Genomic DNA, 11,870 nt, shown 5'->3' with positions numbered 1-11,870 from the left:
GCCATTCATTGCGATCTGCACACGCTGGCAATGATACAGGACGAATTGATCCGGCAATTCCCAGCCACCAAGTTCTGGCACTGCAAGAACCGTGTCACAGATATTTTCGCAGTCGCTGAGAGACGAGAAGTCCTCACCACTGAGCATAATAGGGCTCACAGATCCGCACAGGAGAATGTCAAGCAGGTACTTTCGGAATACTATTTCCCAAAAATGGCCAAGTTAGCGAATGAAATTGTCACTAACTGCAAAACCTGCGCTAAAGCAAAATATGACAGGCATCCTAGAAAACACGAACTCGGCGAAACGCCAGTCCCGTCTCATGTGGGAGAAATGCTACACATAGACATTTTCTCCACTGATAAGAAATACTTCCTCACATGCATTGACAAATTTTCCAAATTTGCAATGGTCCAACCAATTCCCTCTAGAACCATAGAGGACCTCAAACCGGCTTTACTACAACTCCTTAACGTTTTTCCTAAAGCCAGAGTCATTTACTGCGACAATGAACCCTCATTGAACTCGCACACCATTCGGACCATGCTAGAGAATCACTTCGGAGTTAGCATCTCAAATGCACCGCCACTCCACAGCGTCTCGAACGGACAAGTGGAGCGATTCCACAGCACTCTAGTGGAGCTTGCCAGATGCCTCAAAATCGACAAAGGCATCAGCGACACTGTAGAGTTGATCTTACTGGCCACGTCTAAGTATAACAAATCTATCCATTCGGTTATCGATAAGAGACCGGCCGACGTGGTAGTCACACAATGTGACCCGCAATGCGATATACAGGATAGGATTAGGCGTGCCCAGGATAAGTTGAGAAGCAGGGAAAATGCATCCCGACAGAACAGAGTGTTCAATGTCGGCGACAAAGTCCTAGTGAAATCCAACAGGAGACTAGGCAACAAGCTTTCACCGTTATGCGAAGAGAAAACTGTGGAAGCGGACATGGGGACCACAGTCCTCATTAAGGGGAGGGTGGTCCACAAGGACAACCTTAAGTAGGCGAAACACAAGCACGTTGTCATTCGCCTAATAATTTTTACAATTTTTTTACATTTTTTATCTCTAGCCACTTGGCATAGGTTTTTATTTGATAATTTTTTATTATGCTTAAATTCGTCATGCTTTGGTGGAGGGCTACCCCGCTAGTTTATAAAACACTACAACAAATCCAAAATTACAGGTTCAAGCTCATACCTCTGCTATTCCTTTTTGCCCTGACATCGGCGCACGTCATGGACTACTCGCAAGCCAAATACATTCCCGTCATTGACGGACGGATTTTGGTATGGGAAGAATTCGCATCCTTGAGGCACTCAGCGAATCTCTCGGAGTATAGGCGCGTGGTGGAGGAAACTGGCGGCATGATTAACATGTTTCCCCAGTCACACATGCAGAAGCTCTTGAGCGTAGATGTCGCTCACCTGCGTGACCTGCTCGAGTCACTGAGCATCCACCACAGAGTAGCCAGGAGTTTAGACTTCTTGGGAGCGGCGTTAAAAGTAGTGGCGGGAACGCCAGACGCGGAGGACTTCGAAAAAATTAAATTCAACGAATTTCAATTAAATAATGCAAACAATAGGCAAATTAGTATCAATAACAAAGTACAGGAACAAATCAATAAAATTTCCGCCATTGTCAATCAACTCTTGAGGTCAGCTAAAGAGTCCCAAGTCGACACGGGACATCTTTTTGAGATGTTATTAACTCGAAATAGAATGATCACAATGGAGTTGCAGAACCTCATACTTGCAATAGCTCTTGCAAAAGTTAGCATAGTTAGCCCTAGCATATTAGATCATGCAGACCTGGAAAGTGTATGGATGGAAGAGCCCACCGGGACTGCCATCAAAGATGTTTTGTCCGTTGCGTCCGTAAAAATTTTGCAATCCACTAACATTTTGCATTTTATAATTAAGTTTCCTAAAATTAAATTAGAATGTATTAAAATCACCGTTTTCCCCGTGTCACATCACGACACAATGCTCAGGCTGGAGGACAAGGTAATAGCGGATTGTAATGGAGAAATCCTCACGGTAAAAAATTGCTCCATAACACCGGGAGCCACATTTTGCCAACTGGCGCTAAGAAGGTCATGCGCCCAGGAGCTCCACGCTGGAGGCACAGCACATTGCGGCATCCAACACAGTGATTTACATCCCGTCACCTACGTAGATGAAGGCATCCTAATTGTGAACGATCGTCCGGCTCGCGTAAGGGTGGACAATGGCACTTACGTCCATATACGAGGCACACACCTCATCACTTTCACTGAAAGCGCCACGGTTAACGAAACCCGATATGTCAATCATGACGTAGCCCAGAAAAGGGTACCAGGAGTGGCTAGCTCGCCTATCCTGAACATCACCCTGGAGCACAACACACTTAGCCTTCCGTACCTTCACCGCTTGAGTGAGCGTAACCTGGAACACATTAAGAAGTTCGGGGAAGATATCAACGGCTATCGTTCACACCAGATATTGCTGATCGTGGGAGCGATCTGCTGCGCGTTGATCTGCATCGGCCTCACTTATCAGCGAGTCACCCAGGCCAGGAGATCCACGGCCCAACTAAAGGAGGTGATCGCCAAAATAGGGTCGGCCGAGGGCGGCCTTAATTCTGAGGGGGGAGTAGTTAACTAAGTAAGCCGGGCGACGGCAATGACCGATCGTCCGAAGGCTCGCTCCGGCCAAATTGCTGACACAGCGTCTGGCCGGAAGCTCGTGCATAGCCGGCAAGCACTGCCCATTGGAGTGGCCGCTATGAGTCTCTTTTGTGTAGCTTTAAGTTTTAGTTTAGATTTGACTTCAGGCAAATAAAGAGCCGCTGCTCATACAATATAACTCCGACAACCGTCGTTAAATCTTTATCATTTGAAAACTGTCTGAGTCTCTAGGCCAGCAGTTAAAGAAGGGCAGTCACCCTTCCTCCATAATCATCGTAACTCATCCTGAGGATTATTCGGCCAGCCGGCCTACAAAGATAGCGGCAAGTCTTACTCCCCGCCCTCCGTGGATCATCTGCAACTGCGAGGGACCACCTAAGGGAACTTCTATTGCCGACGGCAATTCACCGTTGGAAAGCCATCTATATTAATTGTACTACGTGGATCATCTGCAACTGCGAGGGACCACCTGAAGGAGCATCTATTGACGACGACAGCACACCGTTGCGATACTAAAAGATTAATTTATACACGATTACATGATTTCTTTTCAAAGCGTGATTTTTTTTAGATTATTATTTTACATTTGACGGCGCTATACTTTCCTCCGCCACTGTAATCACAAGCAGTAACCCAACAAATCGGTACTCGTGGAAGCAAACGACAAGAAGAAAAGGGAAAATGAAAGAAAGTGCGCGGTCTTTTTTGTTTTTTTGCATTTCTCGCCACTTGCATTTTGATTTTCAACTGAAATAGCTGGTGCCTCTGTGATTTGTGAAATTAATATATTCTTTTTTAATTTAATTTTTTAGTAGGTATAGTGTTGATATAAACAAACTAAAAAGAAAAAGGAGTTCCAATACTGTTAATAAAATAACATGAACGAAACACTGGATTAATTTAAACAATATGTAATGTGTACCTGTTCCAAAAAATTATTCAATTTAAAAAAACACTTATTAACAATCTCATATACAGTGTACGGTCATAACAAATACTACTATTGTGAACGAAAAAGCATGAACCAAAACTGTGCCAAAAAAATATTCAATTTATAAACACTTATTAACAGACTTAAAAACAGTTTACGGTCAGAACAAATGTAAGCAAATTGTTCTTTAAACCGTGTTTGGCTGTTAATCAAACAAATAAAAATAAATATTTTTTTTGAGCGTACACTACAATAAGATTTGAATTTTATTTCATAATAAAAACATATACATAACTTGTGTGAATTTTACTAATTCGTTTTAAATATTATTTTCGTTTAACTCCAGAAATACAACATATTTCAAAACAGAAGGTAATTTATATATATAATTCATAAATTTAAATTTTGTGTTTTGTGAACTCGTTTCGTTTATTTGTGTGCTCTCTTTATTCTCTCTTACTTTTCCTTCAGTCTTATGTGGACTTACATCTACACCTTTATTTTTCAGATTGCTATATTCCAAACTCTTTTGAAGGTCAATCTGCCCAAGAATATTAGTAAGGTATTGAGTCCCAGTTTAATAATAGAGGTAAGCTACGGAGGTACTAGGGACAAAGAAGGTTTTGCGTCCTAAAGAAGGTTTAAAAATAACATTATTCGGTGAGGATTTTACAAACTTACAATCATATATTAAAAAAATTACATATTTCCTTATTTGCGATATCGTTTAATTTGTGCTCAATCAAATGTCCAATTTTTTAATTTTTTATGCATTTATTTAAACATATTGTGTTAAATGGAATTTGGAATTAATATGTTTTCAGAGTCTCAAAGGAGAGACGGCTACCTATTCACCGACCACATCAAAGAGCTTCGACTGGCTTTTACTAGGGCTAAGAATAAAACTTATAAGGCTAAAAGTATGTCCAAAAAGATGAGAGAGAAAGAAAACGACCCGGAAAAAAACAATACATTTAAAAGCAAATGTTTATATAAAAAAATTTAATTAAATAAAAATTGAAATTAAAAAATAGAACGCTTCCCAATAGCGATTTTGGGAACGATAACATTTGCATTCATAGGTACGACTATTAGAAGGCATGTTTTGAAATCATTCTAAATGAGTTCTTGTGTGTATTCACTCTTTAGATGTGTTACGCAATGCTTGCTTTGGAAGCAGTCCAGAAAGGTTCCCGAGGAGCGTTTTCGAAGTTGAAACTACCTTCCATAGGAACGTATTAAGATTCGTTCTTATGCCCTCTTTCCAAAACAGTCCACCCATTGGAAACGGTTGGAATTTTCAACAAATTTGAAACTCCGGTTTCCACAGTGCATATCCACCTTCCACCCTCCGATTTCAGCTGATCTTAACAGCTATAGCTCATCAAAACATAAACAAAAATGGCTGACCTGTTGACTTTGACGAGTCACAGCTGTTAGGATCAGATGAAATCGGAAGATGTGCTCTGTGGAAACCGGAGTTTCACATTTGTTGAAAGTTCCAACGGTTTTTCAGGGATGGACTGCGTGGAACGAGGGCTGGACCGCAGAAACATCTGCTAACTATCGCATAATTTTTCCGTCAAAGTTCGTCAAATTTTAACGGCGGACTAACTGGGAAGTTTTCGGAGCGGCAAAACCTTATGGACCATCCCTTCAACGGATGGTGGAAGGTGGATGGATCTCTGTCCAAATACCCTATTAGATCGGTTCTAAAATAAGGCATGCAAAGAAAGCGTGAAAGGAACACATCCTGGAAGCGTGTTATTTCCGACTGGGTGCTTTTGAGTCACCCCTATCAACAGGAAAAAAAACTTGAAACTCAGAAGGCTCTAGGAAATTTTCATTGTTAACGTTAAATCCCAGACTAAACATTTATTGTCGCGCCGCTGATAAATGCCAACGACACGTTCCCACATATTCAAATTGCGTCTCCTTTAATCCTGAAAACAAGATAAGACAAATAACTCTCTCTTACTCAATTTAAATCAAAGCTCACTCAATCGAAATACAAAGTTCACTCAATTAAAAACAACTCACTCAAAAGATCTAAAGCGTTGGGAAAGCGAGGCTTGAACCACAAGATAATTAGATTTAAGAATCAGTTTAGCCAAGACTTAAAATCTATTAAAAACATTGTAACTAGTTAAAGTTTTTAGAAATAAGAATACAATTTTTCAAAAACTAAACTTATAGTTCAAGCTTTTAATTATATATAATAAAATATTCGTACTATAAGTTTTACATAAAAAAAAACTTTATTTAATTTTATTTATCAACTAGTACAATTATTATTATTTGGAAGAACACGTCCTAATTGTTTTAGGTCTCAAACTGAACTCGCTTCTTAACTTAAACATCTTTGACGATCATACCTCGGTTTTGAGCTTTAGAGCTTTCTAAGAGTGGAGTTGGCGTTAATTGAGTGAGTTTTCTAATTGCCCTTTGGATTGTTGATTGATAATGCACCAGCCACTCAATCCGATTGTTTAGTCTAGAATCTTGGGGTTTTGCTCGCATGGTAATTTTCCATTGGGATCCGAAAGTGTGGGAACGAACTGATAACGTAATTTGATTCGTTCTGGATGTTTAGTCTAAGGCTTGGGTACATTTGCAATTAGATATCGGCTGATTCGTTTTGGATGTTTAGTCTAAGGCTTGGGTACATTTTCAATTAGATATCGGCTGATTTGGGTACTAAGGGTGTATGTGTGTGTAGGTGTGTGGACATGTGCATAAGAGTTATATGGGATTATGGATATGTCACTCCCCCATACTTTGAATTTGGCCTGTACTCAGGTGAAAAGGGGTGGATATAACATTATATTTTTTCTATCTTAACTGAGTTTGGTAGATCGTTTACAATTTCTGTACTTTTTGGTGTTTCTTCCTTTGGTTTTACATATTTTACAATTAATTTTCTTGGTATTTTCTTAAACTTATAGAATAGATACAATAATATGCTTATGATTGTAATTACAAAAATAGTTGCTGTTATTATTTGAAATACATTATTATATTTTGTATGTGCTTTTATAATTTTCTTTTGTTTGGACAGCAGTTCTAATTTTGTTACATTATTGTTTATATAAATGCTTTGTGTATATTCTAAATTGGTATTTGAAAGTATGAATTTATCGAACTGTACTGAACAATTAAGAATTTTAATAAAATTATTACCAAATATAGAAATTTCTTTATTAATGCAATTTTGATTTAAAAATGTTTTAGGGATATTCCATGTCGATAAAATATTTGGTTCAACATAATTACTTTGGAAATTTTTATGTGTTTGGTATATTTACAGCTTGTGGATTCTTGTTTGATTTGTTGCAATTGAAAGCTATCGACAGGGGAATATCGCCCTAAGAGATGGTAGTGTGACCAGTTTTTCAAAGGTTAGCAGGGCCAAGAAAGAGAGGGGAAGTGTGGAGAGTAAGAGGCGCTCTGGTTGACGGTCAGAAAAGAGAACCTTAATCCGCTCTTAGATTCCACCACCTCCCCTGGCCCAAAAGTATCTCCACCCACACCAAACCATGAGGAACTGCACCCACACCGATAGCTGAATGAGAGCCGAGCGGCTACGTGATGCAAATGGAAGAGGTCTCTGCCGTTGGCGAAAAACCGAGAAAGGGATCAGGGAAAAAAATCGGGTGATGCTGGTGCTGGGCAGAGGGTATAAATAGGGCTGGAAGGGATCAGGCCACCACGAGTTCCGAAAAAATTTTTACAGCAGCAAGTGGTTCGGGAAATTTGAAGTGAAAATTAATATATAGAATATTAAAAGTGAGTTAGATGATGGGGTAGTGGCCATCAATCTAAAGTGTAGTATCAAGATAATATAACGTACATCTTCAGAAAAGGAAACGGGACGAGTTTGGCCGAGGAAACAGGACAGGCAACCGGGACCGGGAAAAGAAGGCACCGTCAACGAAGAAGTAAGTCCGTTCCAAAGAAACAATTTAATATAAAAAGAAAAAAAAAAAGAAGAGTAAATCTGAAATTTTCCGGTTAAGGTCACCGTTGGCGAAGTAAATAAATAAATAAAAGAAATAAAGATAAATTATACGATATCTGGACCACGTGCAACCAACCGGCTCCGGGCCAGACCACGACAGGAAGAATTATTCCTTTAATCATATACATACATACCTAAAACCTTTTGAATTAGTCGCACCACACTGGCACGGGATTTGTTTTCGTTGAAATTTTTTTGTCGACTATAAAACATTATTACTCTATAAAACTTAAAATATGAACGCAGCATTGATGAAAGACTTAAAATAGTTTTTAAGTAAATTAAATAAAACATTCCCTCTTAATATTATTTAAAATTTCGTCCCAATAATTTAAATAAAAGTCGTTCGTCCACCTTAATCTAAGTTTATATGTTAATTTATTGAATTATTTATGCACAACTAAACTTATATGTATCCTAACATACATACATCATATATTGTTTATTAACATATGTCTATATAGAACATTCCTAAATAATTTAAGTAGTATTTTTAAGTAAAAAGAATTTGATATAATCAGAATTTCGTGAAACAAGGAAAAGAATATACATATGTAAATTTGCGGAGGTCTCGCAGCAGTTGGGATGTAAATTAGCAAGTAAAGTAAATAACCTACACAACTATATGCGAATGTAGAAAAAGGAAAAGTCTCATATTAATAAGTTTAGAAACCCCGAGATAAAAAATGATCTCAATATTAAACCCCTGGTTGGAGCTCCAAATAGGTAGGGTAATTTAAATGAATAATCATGAATTGATCAATATTTATATATTCGTATATGGGTCAACAAAGGTGTAAATAAAAATTTAAATCAATTTCAAAGGAAGTGTTGCCGTATGAATTTGACATCGCAGCTGTAGCAAGGGGATGCAAATATATGCGTTAGGTTAACAGGAGATATAAAGCAAAATTTAAGATGAATGTTTATGGTTAATAATAAAATTGTAACGTGAGGATGTTGTGCTAAGTGTTCGTCTATGGGGAGGGGGAAATGAGACTGACCCTGGAGTAGGCTGATGATAGCCATCGGAAGATTTGGCGAAGGATGCATGCCGGATCTCAGGCAGGGTGGGGGTGTCGAAGTACATCACCTAAACTCCAAATTGTTCAGTGCAAGTAAAGTTTCCAGTACGTCCAATGTTTATCATTATTTATCCTATTTTATTTGCATTTCGTTTTGTTTACATTTGATTTTATTGATGTCGTCGGACTGAGATGGCCGATCAGCTGGGCTATTGTGCGGACTGAGGGCTGGGAAGAACCCCACCACGAGATGGACTGGCTAGCCGGCCTTGCCCCATCGAAGAACCAGGTCCGTATATACATTCCATTTATACATTCATCGAATACTACTTTTCCTGTTATTATTAAATATATTTTCTGTTAGAATGGTATTATTATCATCTGGATACGGAATTATTTCAAAAATTGGTGCTTTTATGATTTCTGTAGGAATGTGGGAAATTATCAAAATTTCATTTGTGTCTGTTTTATTAACTTATTCTTTTTAAATCATGTTTTAATAATTTTGGATTAAATATACCAAGTCTCTTCAACTGCATTCCCAACTCAATATCCTTTATGTATTCCGTAAAATGTTGTAAGTTAAATATTAAAATACTAGCTTGTTGCTCCCTTTTATCATCTTCTTTTAACTTATTAATAACTTCAATGCCATTATTTATTACATCAATAATCATATTTAAATCCGTGTTTTGTATGCTACTTTCTGATAGGTTACTTATTTTCTGCTCTAACTCTTCCTTATCATCTTGATCTAATGTTCCGTATAAATATTTGTAAGTTGTGCCAATAATATTAAAAAATCCTCGTTTGTTACGTTTGGCTAGTTTAATTCCATTTATTTCTCTTTTGAGTTTTGCTGCTAAATAACGAATTTGTAAAATGTCATTAAATTCATTTGCTTCTTTTAAAAGACTTTAAAATATTTGTTCAGTTTTGGTTATGTTTATGCTTAGATAATGATATTCAAAATTGGTTTTGAATACAAGGTATCCATTTTGGGCTTTAATCGGATTTATCTCAATGTTTTGTCCCATTGCCATTTTAGTTATAGTCAATAAAATTATCGACAGAGTGATAATCTTAAACAGATTGTTGTGCACTTTGGTTTTCTTCTCCTTTTTTTTTTTTTTTTTTCTTTTTAAACTTTGATTTATAATGAGTTATCTTTCTACCTCTATTAGTTTCTTCAAAATGTTTATCGTCTATTTTCCTCAAACTTCCTGTTTTTTAAATGGGTTTGTAGTTTTCGACTTTACTAATGGTGATTGTCTAAATCTTGTATCTATTTCAAATCATGTCGTTTCTCATTTAGCCTGTCAATCTTTTTCGTTTTTCTTTCTTGTGTATTATATTCGGGACTTCCTGCATACATGAATATGTCAGCTGGTATTCTAGTCGTCGTATTATGTTAAGTTTTGTAATTATAAATGTAAAAGTTAACTGTGGCCAGCAAAACCAAAGTTGTTGACCACAGTTTACGTAAACATCGCGCCGGCCAAACTGCTGACACAGCGTCTGGCCGGATGCTCGTGCATAGCCGGCAAGCACTGCCCATTGGAGTGGCCGCTATGAAGTTCAATTATGTTAGCTTTAAGTTTCAGTTTTGATTTGAATCCAATAAAGAGCACATCGCTCATAAAACGAACTCCGGCAACCGCCGTTAAACAATTTATTATTTGAACACTGACTGAGTCTCTAGGCCAGTAGTGAACGGAGGGCAGTTACCCTTCCAGTGTAATCGTCATAACTCTTCAGTGGACGAAAGCTGACCGCCGGCCAACCGGCCACCTACCTACAGGAGATACAAGGAATCACCATCCTCATACCAACGTAAATCGACCAAACCGGCGATCAACACGGGACTGCAGCGAGGTACTAACTGCAGTAAACCTATAAATAACTTACTGGCGCTCAACTAGTGGTAACAGATTACCCCACCGAAAAAAAACTAAAGCTTGGAAATTAAAAGTGACGGCGGCGCGGGAAAAACGTAGCTGCAAAACAGCACAAAATTCACAAATATGTAAGTGGGCCCTTCGGCCAAAACTTTTATGTCTTCAGTCAAAGTTATCTATATAATTCGGACCACTGTCTCAAGAAAAACAAGCATTTAATTCTGCCCATTTAATTCTTGTAACAACAAAAGAAAAGAGGAAAATCAAATAAATAAATAAACGAGTGCGAAGTGAATTTTGGAGAATTTCCGTATTTAGAATTTTATAATTTACAATTTGACAGGAGCAGATAAACTAAAAGGAAATACGACCCCCAAAGCCTTTCGACTTTGTCTTTGTTCATGCAGCACTTTTGCTTACGTGCACGGATTTCTGTGCAGTTAAATTCGACTACCCATGAGTGATCTGCTTCTCCAATATAGGAACAGAAAACAATACTCAAGCGACTCAGAGTCCGAGAGTATAGGGCAAGTCCACGCCCCAACCCCAAGACGCAAGCCCCCCGTCCCTCCTACAAACGTCATGGATCCCGAGCAACTTAGGTCCGTTATACAGGCAGCTGTTAATATTGCCCTAACAGAACAGGCCGTTCAGAACCACATAAGAGAGCAGGGGTTAAGACAACAAATCGAGGAGTTGGCTGGCAGGGTGGCAGCAATAAATACTTCACCAGCAACGGCAGCAGAAATAAAAACATACACGGCTATTCAAATAGATGATAATATACAATGTAGCGAACCTTTAGATGCTGTAAAATGCTTGCCCGAATTTGCGGGTGCACAGGAAACATACGTCTCCTGGCGACAGGTGGCCACGGCCGCTTACCATATTTTTAGACGGTATGATGGTAGCTCGCGCCACTACCAGGCGGTTATCATCATTAGAAGTAAGATTAGGGGCCCTGCCGACGCCGTGCTGTCCTCATTCGGCACGGTACTAAATTTCGACGCGATAATAAGTCGTCTTGACTTCACGTTCAGTGACAAGCGACCAATGCATGTCATTGAACAAGAGCTAGGAACCCTAAGACAGGGTAGCATGACCCTTCTACAGTATTACGATGAGGTTGAGAAAAAACCCACCTTATTGACAAATAAAGTCAATATGTCGTATGACACGTCAATGGCAACAATTTTGTGCGCCAAATTCCGCGACGACGCTTTACGCGTGTTCATTTCAGGCCTCAAGCGAAACCTCACGGATGTGCTTTTCTCGGCAAAGCCGAAAGACATGCCATCGGCCTTGGCCCTGGCACAAAAAG

At 38.6% G+C, this 11,870-nt stretch overlaps 1 long non-coding RNA gene across 1 annotated transcript; it reads left to right on the top strand.

Moving 5' to 3' along the window:
- Window positions 1-7,500: 7,500 nt before the first annotated feature.
- Window positions 7,501-8,941, top strand: LOC128265031 (uncharacterized). Its single transcript, XR_008268793.1, has 3 exons — window positions 7,501-7,546; window positions 7,625-7,639; window positions 8,844-8,941. It is a non-coding gene; the product is annotated as an uncharacterized LOC128265031 (long non-coding RNA).
- The last annotated feature ends 2,929 nt before the right edge of the window (window positions 8,942-11,870 follow it).

This window comes from Drosophila gunungcola, unplaced genomic scaffold, assembly GCF_025200985.1.
Source record: "Drosophila gunungcola strain Sukarami unplaced genomic scaffold, Dgunungcola_SK_2 000089F, whole genome shotgun sequence".
NCBI lineage: Eukaryota > Metazoa > Arthropoda > Insecta > Diptera > Drosophilidae > Drosophila > Drosophila gunungcola.
This window is presented reverse-complemented; position numbering and strand designations above follow the sequence as displayed.